At 35.8% G+C, this 20,041-nt stretch overlaps 1 protein-coding gene across 12 annotated transcripts in view; it reads left to right on the top strand.

The window, feature by feature from the left end:
• The window catches only part of FOXP2 (forkhead box P2), a 612,246-nt gene that overhangs the window by 77,663 nt on the left and 514,542 nt on the right, over positions 1 to 20,041 (top strand). For 11 of the 12 annotated variants that reach the window (XM_074315705.2, XM_088799972.1, XM_074315704.2 and 8 more), the window contains exon 2: positions 7,651 to 7,795. The exons of the other annotated variant lie outside the window; for it this stretch is intronic. The gene's annotated coding sequence lies outside the window, so the exon portion shown is untranslated. The remainder of the gene's footprint in view (positions 1 to 7,650; positions 7,796 to 20,041) is intronic. 12 annotated transcript variants of the gene reach the window in all.

Raw genomic sequence — 20,041 nt, 5'->3', positions numbered from 1 at the left:
CTTGAAGTTAAAAAGGGGTGGTCAGTGTTCCTTGTAGAGCTTGCAAGTATTATTTATTTTTTATATTTTTTAAAGATTTTATTGGGGAACAGTGTGTACTTCCAGGACTTTTTTCCAAGTCAAGTTGTTGTCCTTTCAGTCTTAGTTGTGGAGGGCGCAGCTCAGCTCCAGGTCCAGTTGCTGTTGCTAGTTGCAGGGGGCACAGCCCACCATCCCTTGCGGGAGTCGAACTGGCAACGTTGTGGTTGAGAGGACGCACTCCAACCAACTGAGCCATCCGGGAGCTCAGCAGCAGCTCAGCTCAAGGTGCTGTGTTCAATTTCAGTTGCAGTGGGTGCTGCCCACCATCCCTTGCAGGAGTCGAGGAATTGAACTGGCAGCCTTGTGGTTGAGAGCTCACTGGCCCATGTGGGAATTGAACTGGCAGCCTTCGGAGTTAAGAGCATGGAGCTCTAACGGCCTGAGCCACCGGGCCAGCCCAATTTGTTGACATTTATTATTTTTAATATAAAATTAGTTTTTAATTTTAAAAATTAGATCACTCTCTCTCCCTCACACACACACACACACACACACACACACACACACAAACAATGTTTTTTCCAAACTCTCTTAAAAATTCACATTTGCCAAGACTAAGCCTGCATTTCTACACATCAAATTCAGTAATCTGATGGGGGTTAAAACCACCCTTTAGACTTTTCCTAAGTACCCTACAACTTTCCTTTATCTTGCACCAAGTTGCTTTATACTTTTGTTTGGGTGTTTTACTTTGTGATCCTTATGATGTATTTGATGTTCATGATACTATTCTTTCTATAAATATTTGCCTTGAAACCTAACCTCTAGATGCAGCGATTTTTATAAGTGAAATATGGTTGGATTTAAAGGAGATATCACTATAGTGGGTTTGGAATTTCCCTCTTATCTGCTGTTGCCTTTGAGTCCTCTGTAGGACTTCCCTTTTTTCTTAACTCTTCCTTGCTTCTTTGGTCTGGGAAGAATACTATCAGATTTACATTTCAGAAAACAAGCAAACAAATGAAAAAATGTACAATATACTTAGGTTGTGTTGTGGAGTGTGGATTAGAGGGAGTTAAGACTAGAAAAAGGGGGATAAGATACATTGTATATTCAGTAGGAATGTTAAATCTGCAGGTCAGGAGAGAGATATGGACTGGATATATAAATTTGGGAACTATTTGCAACAAATGGTGATTGATGCAAGAAATAGAGTGCAGATTAAGAAAAGAGGACTAGAAAGGTCTTGGGTAAATTGACGTTGAGGAGGTACATGTAAGAATAGGAACTAGCAGAGACTTTAAAAACTATGTCTGAGAGGTAGGAGAGGAATCAAGAAAGAATGGTGTCATGGAAGCCACAGGGAGAGTTTTAAGAAGGAGGGAGTGAAAAATAAATTAAATAAATTAGAGGAGTTAAGGTAACCAATAATTAAGAAGTCACAATGGATTTGTCAGCTAGGAGGTGATTTCTATGCTGATGATAAAATGTTTAGCTTCAATTATGTGAGGATTTAGTAAACCCTTGACCATCTATGTGAAATTATTAATGTTAAAAGAATAGAATCTTGAATAGGAGATTCAAGATGGAAGAGTAGATAAAACTGTATGTGCTTCCGTCTGTGAACACATTAAAATTACAACTAAATTATAGAACAATCAACCTGGAGAACCATCAGAATTCTGGCTGAACAGAAGTTTTATAACTAAGGATATAAAGAAGAAGCAAGGTTGAGACAGGAGGGGCAGAGATACCAAATGGGTTGGCCCCAAACCTCCATGTGGCAGTTGAGAATTAGGAGGGGTATCTCACCCCCTGGAGTAATGAAGATCCCCAGCCCCACACCAAGCACCCAAGCTCAGAGTACTGGAGCCAGGAAAAGGAGTTCCCACATAATCTGGCTGAGGAACAGTGGGCATTCCGACCATTCGGGTGGCACAGAGGGTGACAGAAACCCAAAGTCCTCTTAAAGGGCTCACACACAGACTCTTTCACTTCTAGGCACTCACACTGGGCTCTGGCAGAAGGGCAGTAACTTGGGTGGCATTGGAGGCATATGTAGGAGAGACAGGTGTATGGCTGTTGAGCAAGGACTTGAGAACCGTCACCATTTTTCCTGTATGGGTTCTTCTTCCCACGCAGCCAACAAGCGGGCACCATCTTTCCTATGTTGACCTGTCAAATCTGAGTCTGATTGGTGTGGTGAGCTCTGAAGGGGTCCTACCCCACCCAACTCCTCCAACTCTGGAGGCACTTTCATGCGAGCAACCAGTCCTGCCCACATTGCACTTATTCTTGGAAAACTATTGGAGTCCATGGGCCCTAGCCAGGTGGCGACTGGCCTCAGTGTGCTCTCAGACTTTTGCTGAGTAGCTCCAGGCTCCACTGGCACCAAACCAGTCTACATTAAACTGATGACCAAAGCTCTTCCAACTTTAGTGATTCCCTGAGACACTGCCTAACCTGACTCACATACTGCACGAGGCTCTATCAGTGGCTGAACCTTATGGGAGCCGGCAGGTGGCAACAGGCTTCGGGGTGTCCTGGCATTTTGTGGAAATACCCCAGACACAGTACTGGTGGCAGACCCTCAGTTCACAGGGTGGCCTCTCCCATGTGCCTCCTCCATCTTTAGCACAGTCAGCGAACAACCATGGATCACTTTGTAGCTCCTACCAGGTAGTCCCTGGCTGGTCACAGGGAGTAGGTTACCTGGGCTTACACTGGAGCCCCTCTGAAGAGGCTCTAGAGCCAACATACTTGGAGGTTGGCTTCAGGCCACAATAGAGTACCACCCAATTAGCCCCACAAGTGGCACACCCATAGGGTGGTATCAACATCCACCAGAGCCCTCTGGGGTAAACACCTCGCACAGCAATCCATAGGCTGTGACGTGGCCAAACCCCACAGCCCATCAGCCTGATGGTTAGTCCCACCCACTAACATGCTAATAGCAATCAAGGCCCAACTATAACAGGAGGGCATACACAACTCACATAAAGGACACTCCTGGAGCACCTGGAACAGGTGAAAAAGGAAAGGAATAAATAATCCACAAAAATGAGGATGGTTTAAGAGACGTCTGGGACAACATCAAGTGTACAACATTCACATCATAGGGGTACCAGAAGGAGAAGAGAGAAAGCAAGGGATTGAAAACCTATTTGAAGAAATAATGACTGAAAACTTTTTAACCTGGTGAAGGAAATAGACATACAGGCCCAGGAAGAGCAGATAGTCCCAAACAAGATGAACCCAAGGAGGCCCACACCAAAACACATCATAATTAAAATGGCAAAGGTTAAAGACAAAGAGAGAATATTAAAAGCAGCAGGAGAAAAGCAGTTAGTTACCTACTAGGAAGCCCCCATAAGACTGTCAGCTGATTTCTCAACAAAAACTTTGCAGGCCAGAAGGGATTGGTACAAAATATTCAAAGTGATGAAAAGCAAGTACCTACAACAAAAGGGTACTGTACCCAGCAAAGCTATTATTTAAAATCGAAGGACAGATAAAGAGCTTTGCAGACATGAAAAAGCTAGAGTTCTTCACCACCAAATCAGTATTACAAGGAGTTTTTGAGGGACTTCTTTAGGAGGTGGAAAAATACAAAGGATTAAAATTATGAATAATAAAATGGGAATAGCTGTATATCTATTTAAAGTATCAACAAATACTTTAAATGTAAATGATTAAATGCTTCAATCACAAGACAGGAGAGCTGAATGGATAAGAAAATGAAACCCTTACATATGCTGCCTCCAAAAGACTCATTTCAGATTGAAAGACACAGAGATGGAAAGTAAAGGAATGGAAAAGTTATTTCATGAAAATGAAAAAAAAGTCTCATATAGCAATACTGATACAGACAAAATAGACTTTAAAACAAAGACTATGACAAGGACAAAGAAGGACCCAGTAATCCCACTTCTGGGTATTTATTCGAAGAAACCCAAAATGCTACTTTGAGGGGAACTATGCATCCATATGTTTATTGCAGCATTGTTTACATTGGCAAGATGTGGAGGCAGCCTGGGTGTTTGTTGATGGATTAATGGATAAAGAGGAGGTGGATGTGTGTGTGTGTGTGTGTGTGTGTGTGTGTGTGTGTGTGTGTATACACACACACAATGGAATATTGCTCGGCCATGGAATGGAATGGGTTCTTGCCATCTGTGGTGGAATGGATGGACCTGGAGGGTATTGTGCTGAGTGCAGTATATCAGACAGGGAAAGATAGATGCACTGTGATTTTGCTTGTATTGGAATCTAAAAAACAAAATGAATGAACAAACAAAACAGAAACAGTTTCATAGATACAGAGAATATTTTGATGGTTGCCAGATGTGAAGTGTTTGGGGTTGTGGGTAGAAAAGGGGAAGAGATTAAGAAGCACCAATTGATTGTTACAAAGTAGTCATGGGGATGTAAGGTATAGCATAAGAAATATAGTCAATAATATAGTAGTAACTATGTATGGTGTCAGATGGGTACTAGATTTGTTGGGGTAATAGGTAGGAGAGATTGGAGGCTAGAGTGAAAAAGGTGAAAGGATTAAAAAGTAGAAATTGGTAGTTACAAAATAGTCATGAGGATGTAAAGTAAAATATAGGGAATATAGTCAATAATATGGTAATAACTCTGTATAGTGCCAGGTGGGTACTAGACTGGTAGTCAGGGGGATCACTTCTTAAATTATATAAATATCTGACCACTATGCTGTACACCTGAAATTTATATAAAATAATACTGAGTGGAGAAAAGGTGAAGGGGAATAAGAGGTCCAAATTTCCAGGTATAAAACAAATAAGTCCTGGGAATGTATAATAATATACAGCATAGGAAATATAGTCAGTAATATTGTGATAGCATGGTATGGTGTCAGATGGTTGCTGGACTTATGGTGACCACTTCTTCAGGTATATAAATGTTGAATAACTGTGGTTTACTCCCGAAACTCATATAATATTGTGTGTTAGCTATATTTTTAATAAAAATCTCATAAAAAAGAATAGAACCTTGTTCACTCTAATCCTTACAATATATTTTTTTCATGTAACAGCATCATAGAAAACAAAAAATGAAAAATAATACTTTGTTGATAAAAGGAAATAATCAAACAATAAATTATAATAAATTAATCATACTTGGTTGAATATATAAAGTTATTACCCACCCTTGCACACTTTTGCAAAGGTACGGGATAGCTATTATCATTTCAGTGAGTATGAAGCACAGCTGTACCTGCCCATGCAGGATGAGTGCTCAGCCTGATTAAGGTTCACATTTATTGAGTGCTAGCGATGTGTCAGATACTGAGATGAGTTATTGACCAGTTTGTCTGATTTAATGACCAAGGGTTTTAGATGACAACATTAATAATTCTTTGTATATTATGCTATACATAATTTTGATGACTTCTGTGAATTTAACTGTTTATTTAAAAAAAAGTACTGGTACCCACTATGTACGAAGTTCTAGGGAATGGGGAAAAGAAGATGATTAATACATAGTTTTCATTTATCTACCTGTGTAGTTGACAGAATCTGGGAATAAAATTTCAACGTAATATGGTAAGGTGGCATGGTGATAGTGTAATGAAGACTTCAACTAGTTCATTATGTAATGTATTTTTTAGGGTTAGGATTATAGTGTATTAGGACTTTGCGAGGTAGAGTTTGTTTTTTGTAAAAATAAGTGTATTATCGATGGAAACGGCAAAATATAGTAACTGTATATATAAGTGGGTCATTTTCTGTTATAGAAATTCTAGTCTAATAATTGTGTGTGTGTGTGTGTGTGTGTGTGTGTGTGTGTGTATACGCCTGTGTATAGAGAGAAAAGGGAGGGAGAGCAAGAGGTCGGTTCCTTATCACAAAGGATGCATTTCCATATCTATAATGTAATTTTAGCAACACTCAAGCTATATTTTGTTGAAGTATCCGGCATATTTCTCTGACACATCGCGTAGATATGTCTGGCAGTAATTAGCATAGGTATTGCTGTAAATGGCATGTCAGTCCAGGACAACAAAAAGTGTTTGTTGCTGATGTCAGTCATTCATGCTTTGTCAGTTCAAAAGGCTTCTCTAAAGGAATTTTCATTGATCTTCCCTGACCCAAAATACAGCAAAACTATTTCTGTGTTTCAGAAACAGAAGTAGAAATATCTATGTTTGAAAGTCCTATGGAGATACTCATATAGACAGTACACGTTGATAAGTTTTAATGGTAAGATTATTGAATTAGGCTAAGATTAGTTGAATCTCTTGAAAAGAAAACATAATTTTCTATAATCCTGAAATGTAGTCTTGATTGAGTTTTCTCCTTCAGTAACTCTAATTTTGGGTAGTCAAATTTGTGTGTTTATTTCACTTTGAAATAATTTTGACGTGTGCCAGGTAAATGATCACAAGCACCGCTTGTAATGGTTAAACACTGAAGGGGATCACACAGGCATCAATTTGTGATCAGATTGATGACTTAAGCAGTACTTTTCTGCCCATATATATTTTGATTTTTGTAGTTAGCTATTCTGATACAGAGATTGATTGACTTCATTTGTTTACTGTTTTCTTACTATAAAATATAATAATCACAGTGTAATAGCCTTAAGTTCTGAGTAAAAATTGGCTTTACAGTACTAGCAGACACATTTCCCCAGAACATCTATATTTTATTTCTAATTTTTCTCCAAATGCTCCCCCTATGTTCTAATTTATCATATAATGAAAAGCAGTATGAATGACTTTAAGGTAAGGCAAGAGGGTGTGGTCCAGAGTATGGCACAAATTGAACACATTTATCTTAATGTTTCATTTTAATGAGGCAGAAAATATCCATTATTAGAATTGTACATTTGATAAAATTTGTGTTTTATAATTAATTCTCTTAAAATTATGAATGTATGTACCAAAAGGTCAGACAATCATACATCACATTTCTTGTAAAGGTAAGATATGTTGCATTTTCTGTCTTACAGATGTTAGAGAATTAGCATGAAACCAAATTTAGAATGTACTCTCATTTGACCAACGTTCCTTGTTTGAATAACAGTTCCCCACCTTTGTGCCATCTTGGAAATTCTGGCTCCAGATTTCTTGCCCTGCCTTACAGACCTCTGCCATCTGTTTCTTGTCTGTCTCATGCTCTTGAAATGATCATTTTTTTATTATTCCATTTAAATTTTTAAAAATGGATTTTCCTTTATAGTTTTCTAATCATCCTGTAATTCTTTAGCCCTAAGACATTAAAATGAATGAGTAAAAATATTTGATACCTAATCATCTCTGCAGTCCATTCAAACTCATGGATTTGCAAAATTGTGTTAAAGTCTTTTAAAAATACATTTGAGTAGGCTTTTGTAGTCATTTGGATTTTGAATATTAATTTTCTCTTGCTATGCTGCTTAGCCATAAAAATGAAAAAGAAGATCGATGTGGGTTTCTTTCAGCGGTGTTAATTTAAAGCACTTGATTTATTTATTATAATATTCAACAATGGCAATTCCTATTTTCTCTGTTCACCTTGGATCCAACAGAAAATAATAGAAGCCCCCACCCCCAAGCACAGTAAGAAAAAAGTTTGATGCGTTTTGTAATAATTGATTAAAAGTATAATTTCCCCCTAGATCAAACAAATAATAGAAGTCTGTTGAAGCTTTGTCCTGACCTATTCTGGAAGTAGAAGAATACCCTGGAGAAAGGAGCATTGTAAGCACAAAGAATAAGACTCCTCAATCCTGGGAGAGAGAATTAAAGTCTAACCCTCCAAATGTAAGTCATCTGTACTCTATACTTTTCATCCCGCAGTTTTTGTGGCTATTCAGGTATTAGTAGAAAAATATGGTATGACAATATTATTGGGATTTTTTCTTCACTATAAAATTTATAATGTTTTGCTTCGTAACTTTTGTATTTCTAGTTGTGTTAACATTTTCTAACTAATAATATAAGGTGATATTTTGCAATAATAATATTTAATGCAAAATAGATTAATTTTAATTTTATCTACCTACGGAAAAATGTTAAGAATGTTGAGAGTATTCTGATAAAAAGAAGGTAAATTCCTTTGATTTAATATATGTAATTGTGCCATCATGCTCCCTTTTTGCTCTAAACTGTGGTTCTTTTTTTTTCCTTCACATCTGAGAATAAGACTATCTTTTTGTTTCGATTTAAATCCACCTTCCAGTAAGAGACATTAAATCCTTTTTTTTTTTACTTTGTACGGTGAAACTGAATTGGACTGAATTCGTATTTGTAATTTACTACAAAAATATATAAATTTTGTCGTTTCAGCGTACTGGAAAGACAGATTTCCTGTGAGGAAGAATTTAAAAGATGTGTGTTAATGGTTATATAGAAACACAGAACTCAGTTACTGTTCAGAAATTGGGAGAAAGAGTAGTAATTAAAGACAATATTTGTTTTAGGAAAATTATTTGGAAAGAAATTTCTCGTTATCACCACTTTTATCTGGAAGTTACCTGGTGCATCATCCTTGTGATAAGGCACTTGATATGTGATGTAATGACTTAACTGTCAGACCTTGGACTTCACAATTGATATTTTTTCATTTCTCCTGGAAAGAACTCAGTGATATTGTTTTGATTTTAAAAATGTTGAATTGTGCAGTAGAAAATTAATGCTTATTAGAGTTGAATACAAGCAAATCATGCATTCCCGAATTATCTCCAAAATTGAAACATGAATCTTTAGAGGCTTTGAAGGTGATATTCTTATTGACATACCATCTGTAGTGACACAGAAGTCTGCAGGGAGAAAAAACCACAATTTCTAGGTTGATGTTTAAGCTCATTGTTTGGAACTTTCTGGTAAAGCCACAAAACACTGTGGCCATTCTTGACAATCAATAATTATGAGTTAGGATTCTTGAATTTAGCAGAAACTATACATTACAAAGAAATTTTGTTGGTTTTGGTCTTAGAGGTTCAGTTCAAATTTTTCTATCATTGAACTAGATAGAAACACCTTGGTGAAAGACCACAAACATCATTACTTTTACTGACAGGAAACAATTGCTCTTCATTTAAAACTTCAATTTTTATTATTGAAAAGTGTGATGAAACTTTAAAATGTTATTTAAGTTTGATGGGTTAGCAGTGAACAATCATTTATTGGTTTGAGGTTGAAGGATTGGAAAATATTGTCATTCACAGAAAAAAATTGCTGTCCCTCTGCTCTACAGCAATGATAATAGCTAAAGTATACAATGATAAAATGATTGACTCTCATAAATATAATGTTGAGTAAAAAAGCCTTAACACAAAATAACAATATTATATGATTTTTTTATATAAAGATCCAGAACTAGACTATAGTGTTTAGTGATGTAAGAAGTGACTACAAGAAAAGTAAATAGTAAACTTGTAGAAATTGGAGTGGAGGCTCCCATAGTTTATGGCATGTCAGCAACATTTTATTTATTCATCAGGCTGGTGGTTGCATGGATATTTGCTTTATGAAAAGCCATTGATGAGAAACTAGATGCTTTTCTGCTAAGATCAAGAACAAGGCAAGGATATCCCTTCTCACCACTCCTATTTAATATACTGGAAGTCCTAGCTAAGGAAGTAAGAGAAGAAAAGGAAATAAAAGGCATACAGATTGGGAAGGAAAAAATACAATGGTCTATTTGCAGATGGCATTATTGTCTATGTAGAAAGTCCCAAAGAATCAACCTAGAGAACCTCCTAGAACTAATAATTATAGAAAGGTTGCACAAAACAAAATTAATATACAGAAGTCATTTGCTTTCCTGTAAGTCAGCAATGAACAACTAGGATTTGAAATTAAAGCTACAATACCATTATGTTAGCACCAAAAGGAGAAACACAGGTATAAATCTAACAAAATGAGTACGACATCAAACTAGGAAAACTACAAAATTCCCATGAAAGAAAATCAAAGATCTAAATAAATGGAGAGATATTCCATGTCCATAAATAGGCATACTCTATATGATTATGATTGAGTTATTCCTAACTTGATCTGTAAATCCAACACAATCCCAGTCAAATCCCAGCAAATTATTTTGAGTATTGATAAACTGATTCTTAAGTTTATTTGGAAAGGCAAAGACCCAGAATAGTGAACGCAGTTTTGAAGAACAAATTCAGAGGACTGACACTCTCCAACTTCAAGATATTTTATAAAGCTACACTAATCAAGACAATATGATACTGATGAAATAATTTACGTATCATTGGAACAGAATAGAGAGCCCAGAAATAGACCCAAGTATAGTCAACTGATTTTTGACAAAGGAGCTAAGGCTATTCAGTGGAGAATGACATTCTTTTCAAACAGTGGTACTGGAACAACTGGAGATCCATATGTAAAAATCGTAAATCTAGACAAAAACTTTATAGCTTTTAGAAAAATGAATTCAAAATGTATCATAGAGCTAAGTGTAAAATGCAAAATTATAAAACTGCTGCAAGATAAGATAAAAAGTCTAAGTAACCTTTGGGTTTGTGATGACTTTTTACATAAAACACCAGAAGCACAATCCATGAAAGAAAAAAAATGATAAGTTGGACTTCATTAAAATGAAAAACTTTTGGTCTGAGAAAGACACTTGTTAAAAGAATGAGAAGACACGTCACAGACTGGAAGAAAGTATTTGTAAAACATGTCTGATAAAGGACTTGTATCCAAAATATACAAATAATTCAACAATACAAAAACATAACCCAGTTAAAAATATTTAACCAAAGAAGATCTAAAGATGGCAAATAAGCATATTAAAAGATGCTCAATATTTATTTAATTAGCAAATTTCAAAATTAAGGTACTATACACACCTATTAGAATGGCTAAAATGCCGAATGCAGACAACACCAAATGCTGCCAGTAATATGGAGCAACAAGGACTGATGTATTGCTGGTAGGAATACCGTCACTTTGGAAAATAGTTCAGCAATTTATTAACAAAGCTAAACATACATAAAATACGATACTTACCATATAGTCCGACGATTGTGCTCTGGGATGTTTACCCAAATGGGCTGATAATTTATGTCCATGCAAAAATTTGCACAAGAATGTTTATGGAAGCTTTATTCATAACTGCCAAAACTTAGAAGCAACAAGGAGGTCCTTCAGTAGGTAAATGGATAAACAAACTGTGATACATCCATACAAAGGACTGTTATTCAGTGACAAAAAGAAATGAACTATTAAGTCACAAAAAGGCATGGAGGAACCCTAAATGAATATCACTGAGTTTACGAGGCCATCAGAAAAGGGTACATCCTATACATTCTGGAAAAGGCAAAACTATAGAGACAGTAAAAAGATGAGTGGATGCCAGGGCTTCTTATGGGGGAGGGAAGGAAGAACAGGTGGAACTCGGGAGTTTTAGGGGAGGGAAAATATCAGTGTGACATTGTTTACCTAGCATAAACTTACCTTTACTTTAAGATAGATATTTCGGTTTTGAATTTAAACATAAATATTTTTATAACATAACCACAACCTATTCTATAGTAATGAACTATTCACCTTTACTGAATCATTTGTAGCTTCTTACCTTAAATTTTACTACATTTCATGCAGTTGTCTAGCATCCTCAGAAACACTTTTTCACTTAGGTGGGACTTTAATTCATTAATTTTAACATTAGTATGTTATAAAATAAATGAAAAACACAGATATAGAAATTTTCAAATATAATTTCAGTTTAAAAAGAGCAGATATGGACTTCTTTCTAGTCCTTTTAAATTATTATTTTATTATTTTTTTACATTTGACACTTTCTGTTTCTCTTGATTCTTTTTTTTTTATTAGTTTCAGATGCACAAGACAAAGCAATACTTAGACATCTATCATTTATATCCCGCACACTGTGTGATCCCCCCTCCCCCCATCCATTATCCCTCTGACATCGCACAGAGCCATTACATTTTCACTGTCTCTATTCCTAATGCTGTACTCCGCTTCCTGTAACCATATACATACATATATACACACACACACACATTTATATGTGTGTGTGTGTATATATATATATATATATATATATATATACACACACACACATATATATATAAAATTATAGTTGGCATTCATTATTGTTCGGCTTCAGGTGTACAGTGCAGAGATCAGGCATCTACATCATCCCTGAGGTGGTCTCCCAAATGGGACACGTGTCCATCGGATACCCTACAAAATCTTTACATTATTGATTACGTTCCCCAAATTAATTTTCAAAACCCCGTGGCCATCTTGTGGTAGTCCTTTTAAATTTTTTCTTTTCCTTCTTTCTTCCTCCCTTTTTCTTTTTCCTCCTTACGTTCTTCTTTCTTTCTTATCATATTCTATTGATTACTATTCCATGAAGTGAATATAATCTTAACTGGTTGACATTAACAAAAACAGGAATTTATTATTCATAAAAATGAAATATAAAAATGTCCCTCTCTTGAGTCTCTGGATATAGCTAGGCTCCACAGATGTCTAGAGAGAATGTTTGTTTGTTTGTTTGTGTTTTTCTGAAAACTTGGCATTTGTAAAATATCTACGATTTTGGTTTGTCTTGGACAAAACCCAGATTACCAAAAAATTGCATTTTGAACATTTTCAACAATGAATTATCTTTGCAGTAACTTTTCCTTTGCCATATTGAAATTTGGGACATAAAATCAGATTTTGTTTGAAAACAACGATGTTTCTTCATAGTGCCAGAATGAATTTTATTTTTTCTCAATTGAAGAGACAGACACAAAGAAATACTTAGAATTTATCTAAAGCCTATTTTATACCAGGAAAGAATCTCATTTTTGCTTTGTGTGTGTGTGTGTGTGCGCGCGCGTGCACGCACATTTGACAGACCTGAGTTCAAACGTTTGTTCTGTCACATGCTTTTTTTTTAAAAAAACTGATGTTGGATAAGTTTTGCACGTGAAAAAATTTTTCTTGTAGGGTTATATGAGGTTAAATAATCAAATATTAAAAAATACCTGGCATGCAGCAGGCACTTAACTAAGGGTCATGGTCCCTCTCTTGCCCTTTAATCCCTCTATATGTAGGGGTGTGTGTGTATAAATAAATATGTGTGTATGTTTGTATGTATATGTTTATATGCACATCTATGTATATTTATCTTTGTCTCTTTCTCTCTCTCTACAACCATCTGTATATCTCTCTCTGTCTTATACCTCTAGCTATATATATGTATATGTATACACAGGGTGCCAAAAAATGTACACTCATTTTAAGAGATGTTGTCTTAAAATGTGTATACATTTTTTTTGCACTCCCGGTATGTACATGCATATGCATTATATACAGCAATGTGCTATATGTAGCCATTTATTTGATTTGTTAAGTTCCAAAGCAGAGAATTCTTCTGAAAAGCGTATAATACTGGAGTTCAGGAAATACGGATTCCATTACTACATGGAAATATTTAAAAATATATTTCTTTGTGCTTTAGTATTTCTGTAACTTTATGTTAACCTACCTGGAATGTTCATAAATTCTTAATAGAAGATCTAAAGAATATATATGCTTTTTAAAGGAAATACTCAGAAGGCAATAGAAGTTCTTTTTACCTTCAACATGTATTTCAGAGAATGATACTCTACTACATTTTGATTAGAGTTCAAAAAGATGTCCATCGATCAACTTGAGAATATGTATGAGAGTATGGTAAACAGGATAATTTATTTATTTATTAAATGTCTGAAAAGAGATGTGTCAGTTTTAACAAGACAAAAATGCAAGGTAGGAGTTGAATCTTCCTGGAAAATTGATGTCCATATGATTTAGTTTTTACTAAATAGCAACACTCTAGTCTTGGGTCAGCTTTGTACAACTGTCTTCATAACTGATTTGAATCTTTGTAGAATAGTAATTCAACAAAATGAGACATAATACTCCATGTTCTTTTGTAATTATGTAGGCTTTTTAGCAAAAGCAGATTGTATATCTTGCCTAAATATCTGAATTTGTATCTTGTGACTGCTGAATGACTGCCTCAAGTCTTAACGAATTAGCTGCTCTCAGATACTAAAGGGAAGTTTGTAACACAGAAACAGAATGCTTAAGTGCAAGGATAAAAATCTATCAAGCTAAGTGTCAGAAATCCTTACTTCGTGGTTTTAAGTGATTATAAAAATAAAAAGCAAACTATATAGTTAAAAGTTGTGTTTTCTCTATACTTCCTCAGGTTTTAAGGACAAGATGGGTAAGACAAAACTTCTTGTTAAACATAAAATAGATAGATAGTAATCTCCAAATGTCTTCAAAGAACTAGTGTGTTATCGAGTCCACTTCCAAGTTAATGATGCAGAGTGATATCTGGGACAGGGGACTGAGTATTCCTGGATCAATTAACTCTATTTTAATGGGTGTATCGATGATCTGGTTTTATAGAGTTGGCAGTTCTACCCCTGCAAACATGACTACTTACGTGCTCCATTTTCATTATAGTCCTGTGGAACAACAAAGGAACAATGAACTGGTCTTGGTTCAGGTATTAAAAAGTAGTTGGATGGTATGTATTCTCCATAGATATTGACCTAATGGTCATTTCTGCTGAACTGTCTTAAGTGTTTAACAATTTTATTATTATACAACTTAAAAGGCCTAAATTATTTTTCTTTGCAGTTAAGCGTGTACTATTTTTCTATATATGGAATATATTTTATGTTTGTCTGAAAGGTAACAAATGTATTAGACTTCAAATCTTCACGTAAAGTAAACACTCATCAGTCATCCCAGATATGCTATAACAAAAGCATTTATTTGTTAATCTGGGCAAATTGGCTACAAATGCTTTTCACTGAAAATTATTTTAAAGGGGTGCATAAATTTTTTTGAATTAGAGTTTTGGATTTCTCCGGATAAATACCTAGGAGTGGAATTGCTGGATCATAAGGTAGTTCCATTTTCAGAGTTTTGAGATACCTCCATACTGTTTTCCATAGTGGCTGTATCAATCTTCAATCCCACCGACAGTGCACAAGGGTTCCCTTTTCTCCACATCCTTGCCAGCACTTGTTTGTTGATTTATTGATGATAGCCATTTTGACTGGGGAGAGGGCGTATCTCATTGTGGTTTTTATGCATTTCTCTGATGGTTAGTGAGGTTGAGCATTTTTTCATAGGTCTGTTTGCCATCTGTATGTCCTTTTTAGAAAAGTCTCTTCATGTCGTCTGCCCATTTTTTATTTGCGTTGTTTGTTATTTTGGAGTTGAGTGAGTTTTTTTATAAATTTGTGATATTAACCCCTTATCAGATATATCATTGGCAAATATCTTTTCCCATTCAGTAGGATCCCTTTTTGTTTTATTGATGGTTTCCTTTGCTGTGAAAAAACTCTTTAGTTTGATGTAATCCCACATATTTATTTTTTCTCTTACTTCCCTTGTGCGAGGGGATATATCAGTAAAAGTCTTACTCCGGGTAATGTCTGTAAAGTTTCTTCCTATATATTCTTCTAGGAATTTTATGGTTTCAGATCTTACATTTAAGTCCTTAAGCAATTTTGAATTTATTTTTGTATATGGTGTAAGGAGGCAGTCCAGCTTCATTTTTTTGCATGTGTCTGTCCAGGTTTCCCAACACCATTTATTGAATAGACTGTCTTTACACCACTGTACATTCTTGCTTCCATTGTTGTAGATTAAATGGCCATATAGTCATGGATTTATTTCTGGACTCTGTATTCTGTTCCATTGATCTATGTGTCTGTTTTTAAGCCAGTACCATGCTGTTTTGATTATTGTAGCCTTGTAGTACAATTTGATGTCAGGTATCATTATACCTCCTACTTTGTTCGTATTTCTCAAGAGTGCTGGGGCTATCCAGGGTCTTTTATGGTTCCATATAAATTTTAGGATTATATGTTCTATTTCTGTGAAAAACGTGGTTGGTAATTTGATAGGAATTGCGTTGAATATGTATATTGCCTTAGGCAGTATGGACATTTTAACTATAGTAATTCTTCCTATCCAATAACATGGTATATGTTTCCATCTATTTGTATCTTCTTTCATTTCTTTCTTCAGTGTCTTATAATTTTCTGAGTATAGATCTTTTACTTCTTTGGTTAAATTTATTCCCAGGTATTTTATGGTCTTTGTAGCAATTGTAAATGGGATTGTTTTTTTTTTAATTTCTCCTTCTGATGTTTTATTATTGGTATATAAAAGTGCAACTGATTTCTGAATATTAATTTTGTATCTTGCCACTTTACTAAATTCATCTATCAGCTCTAATAGTTTCTTGGTGGAGTCTTTAGGGTTCTCTCTATATAGTATCATCATCTGCATATAATAACAGTTTTACTTCCTCCTTACCGATTTGGGTGCCTTTTATTTCTTTTTCTTGTCTGATTGCTGTTGCTAGAACTTCCAGCACTATGTTGAATAGAAGTGGAGAAAGTGGGCAACCTTGCCTTGTTCCTGATCTTAAGGGGAATGGTTTTAGCTTTTCCCCATTGAGTATGATGTTAGCTGTGGGTTTATCATATATGGCCTTTATTATGTTGAGATATGATCCTTCTATTCCCACTTTCTTAAGGGTTTTTATCATAAATGGCTGCTGGATTTTGTCAAATGCTTTTTCTGCATCTATTGATATGATCATGTGATTTTTATTCTTCATTTTGTTAGTGAGGTGTATCACATTAATTGATTTGTGGATGTTGAACCACCCTTGCATACCAGGGATGAATCCCACTTGATCATGATGTGTGATCTTTTTAATGTATTGCTGAATTCTGTTCGCTAATATTTTGTTGAGGATTTTTGCGTCTATGTTCATTAGAGAGATTGGCCTGTAGTTTTCTTTTTTGTGGAGTCTTTGTCTGATTTTGGGATCAGGGTGATAGTAAAAAGTGTTTGGGAGCCTTCACTCCTTCTGGATTTTTTGGGGGGGGGAGAGCTTGAGGAGAGTAGGTGATAATTCTGTTTTGACTGTTTTGTAAAAATTCACCTGTAAAGCCATCTGGTCCAGGTCTTTTGTTTGTTGGGAGATTGTTGAGTAGTGATTCAATTTCCCTGGTGGTAATCAGTCTATTCAGGTTTTCAGGTTTTCTGTTTCTTCTTGAGTTAGCCTTGGAAGGTTGTATGCTTCTAGAAAATGGTCCATTTCTTCCAGATTGTCAAATTTGTTGGCATGTACTTGCTCATAGTAATTTCTTAATTTTTTTTGTATTTCGTTGTATCTGTTGTCATTGCTCTTTCATTTCTGATTTTATCAATTTGGGTCCTCTCTCTCTCTTTTTAAAATGAGTCTGGCTAAAGGTTTGTCGATTTTGTTTATCTTCTCTAATAACCAACTCTTGGATTCATTGATCTTTTGTATTGTTTTTCTGGTTTCTATTTCATTTATTTCTGCTCTGATCTTTATTATCTCCTTCTTTATACTCCCTTTGGGCTTATTTTGCTATTCTTTTTCCAGATCCCTTAAGTGTGGAGATAAACTGTTGATTAGTGATTTTTCTTGTTTCTTTAGGTAGGCCTGCAATGCTATGAATTTCCCTTGTAGGACTGCTTTCACTGCGTCTCATAAATTTTGGATCTTTAGCTTATTCTTTTTGTTTGTCTCAAGATATCTTTTGATTTCTTCCTTGATCTCATGGTTGACCCACTCATTGTTTAGTAACATGTTATTCAGCCTCCATGAATTGGTGTGTCTTCCAGTTTTTTTCCTGTAGTTCATTTCTAATTTCATAGCACTGTGGTCAGAGAAGACAACTGGTATGATTTCAATTTTCTTAAATTTATCAAGACTTATTTTGTGGCCTAACATGTGGTCTATCTTGGAAAATGTTCCATGTGCTCTTGAGAAGAATGTGTATTCTGCAGCTTTGGGGTGAAATGCTCTGAAAATATCAATTAAATCCAAGTGGTCCAATGTGTCATTTAAGGCCGTTGTTTCCATATTGATTTTCTGTCTGGAAGACCTGTCCCTTGTAGTCAGAGGTGTGTTGAAGTCCCCTACTATGATAGTGTTGCTGTTGATCTCTGTCTTTATGTCAGTCAATATCTGTTTTATATATTTAGGTGCTCCTATGTTGGGTGCGTAGATGTTTACTAGGGTTATGTCCTTTTGTCGGATCGATCCCTTTATTATTATATAGTGCCCATCTTTGTCTTTTAATATATTCTTCATTTTAAAGTATATTTTGTCAGATATACGTATTGCAACTCCAGCTTTTCTCTCATTTCCATTTGCATGAAATATCTTACTCCAACCCTTTACTTTCAGCCTGTTTGTGTCTTTTGATCTGAGCTGAGTCTCTTGTATACAACATATACAAGCATCTTGCTTTCTTATCCACTCAGCCACCCTATGTCTCTTGATTAGAGCATTTAATCTGTTTACACTTAAAGTGATTATTGATAGGTACATAGTTATTGCCATTCTTTAAATTTGTATTTAGATTGTTTTCATCTTTCTTCTGTTTACAGAAGTCCTTTTAATATTTCCTGCAATGCTGGTTTGGTTGTAATAAATTCCTTTGGCTTACTCTTTTCTGGGAAGCTCTTTATCTCTCCTTCAATTTTAAATGGTAGCCTTGCTGGATAAAGCAATCTAGGTTGTAGGCCTTTTTTTCCCATAACTTTGAGTATCTCCTGCTAATCCCTCCTGGCCTGCAATGTTTCTGTAGAAAAGTCATTTGATAGTCTTATGGGAGTTCCCTTGTATGTAACCCTCTGTCTTTCTCTTAGTGCTTTTAGGATTCTCTCTTTGTCTTTAACCTTTGCCATTTTAACTATAATGTGTCTTGGTGTGGACCTGTTTGGGTTTATCCTGATTGGAACTCTCTTCACTTCCTGGGCTTGCATGTTGGTTTCTTTCACCAGGTTAGGGACGTTTTCAGAAATTATTACTTCAAATATGTTCTCAATCCCTTGCTTCCTCTCTTCACCTTCTGGTATTCCTATGATGCGCATGTTGTTGCACTTGATGTTATCCCACAGGTCTCTTAAACCATCTTCATTGTTTTATATTCTTTTTTCTTTTTGTTATTCTGTTTGGGTGATCTCTGCTAACTTGTCTTCTAAGTCGCTGATTCGATCCTCTGCTTCATCTAACCTGCTGTTCGCCCAAATTGCCCACCTTCAAGTAATCCGTGCACGGGTCTCTTAGCTGTTCTGCGTGATGAGCAGAGAGTCCTTTGATGGGTTATAGATGTCCCATTTGTGATAAGATCCAGAGGAGAACTCAAAAAGTCTGCCTCGCTGCCGCCATTCCTATGACGTCACTGCCCTCTTTTTTATGTTTTTATCATCTTTACCCTTTATGTTATGTTTAAGTGTATAGTGCTCTATTCTGTGTAGGGGTTACCATTTCCTGCTTCTGTCTGTCTGTTAGTAATCTTGCTCATGTTTCTTTTCTTTTTGACTTTTTGTTTCAGGTAGAATAACCTCCTTCAGTATTTCCTATAATGCAGACCTTGTGGTAGAAAATTCCCTCAGCTTCTGTATGTCTGGAAAGGTCTTCATTCCTCTTTCATATCTAAAGGATAATTTCACTGGATATATTATTCTTGGCTTCGTACTTTCTCTCTTTCAATAGTTTGAATATTTGATTCCAGTCTCTCCTGGCTTGTAGAGTTTCTGCTGAAAAATCTGATCATAATCTAATGGGCTTTTCTTTATGAGCTCTTCCCTTAAGGTTGAGCTGCTGATAGAGCCTTGTGCAGTACACAAGTTGTATTAGGCAGGGTCTCAGGGAGTCACTAGAGTAGGAAGAGTTGTGGTCATTGGGTTAATGTAGACTCTGGTTTGGTGCCAGTGCTGAATCTAGAATGACTCAGCAAAAGTCTCAGAACACACTGAGGCCAGTTGCCACCTGCTGGGGGCCTGCCGGCCTCTAATAGTTTTCCAAGAAAGAGTGCAATATGGGTGTGGTTGGCTGCTCGCCAGAAAATGTCCCCGGCATTGGGTGAATTTGGTGGGGTGGGATCTCAGAGAGTCTGCAGGGTGGAAAGAGCAGAGTTCACCAGACCAGTCAGATTCAGATTTGTCCTTGAGGAC

Source organism: Rhinolophus sinicus, chromosome 8 (genome assembly GCF_057876585.1).
Source record: "Rhinolophus sinicus isolate RSI-liver-muscle chromosome 8, RSI-T2T, whole genome shotgun sequence".
NCBI lineage: Eukaryota > Metazoa > Chordata > Mammalia > Chiroptera > Rhinolophidae > Rhinolophus > Rhinolophus sinicus.
This window is presented reverse-complemented; position numbering and strand designations above follow the sequence as displayed.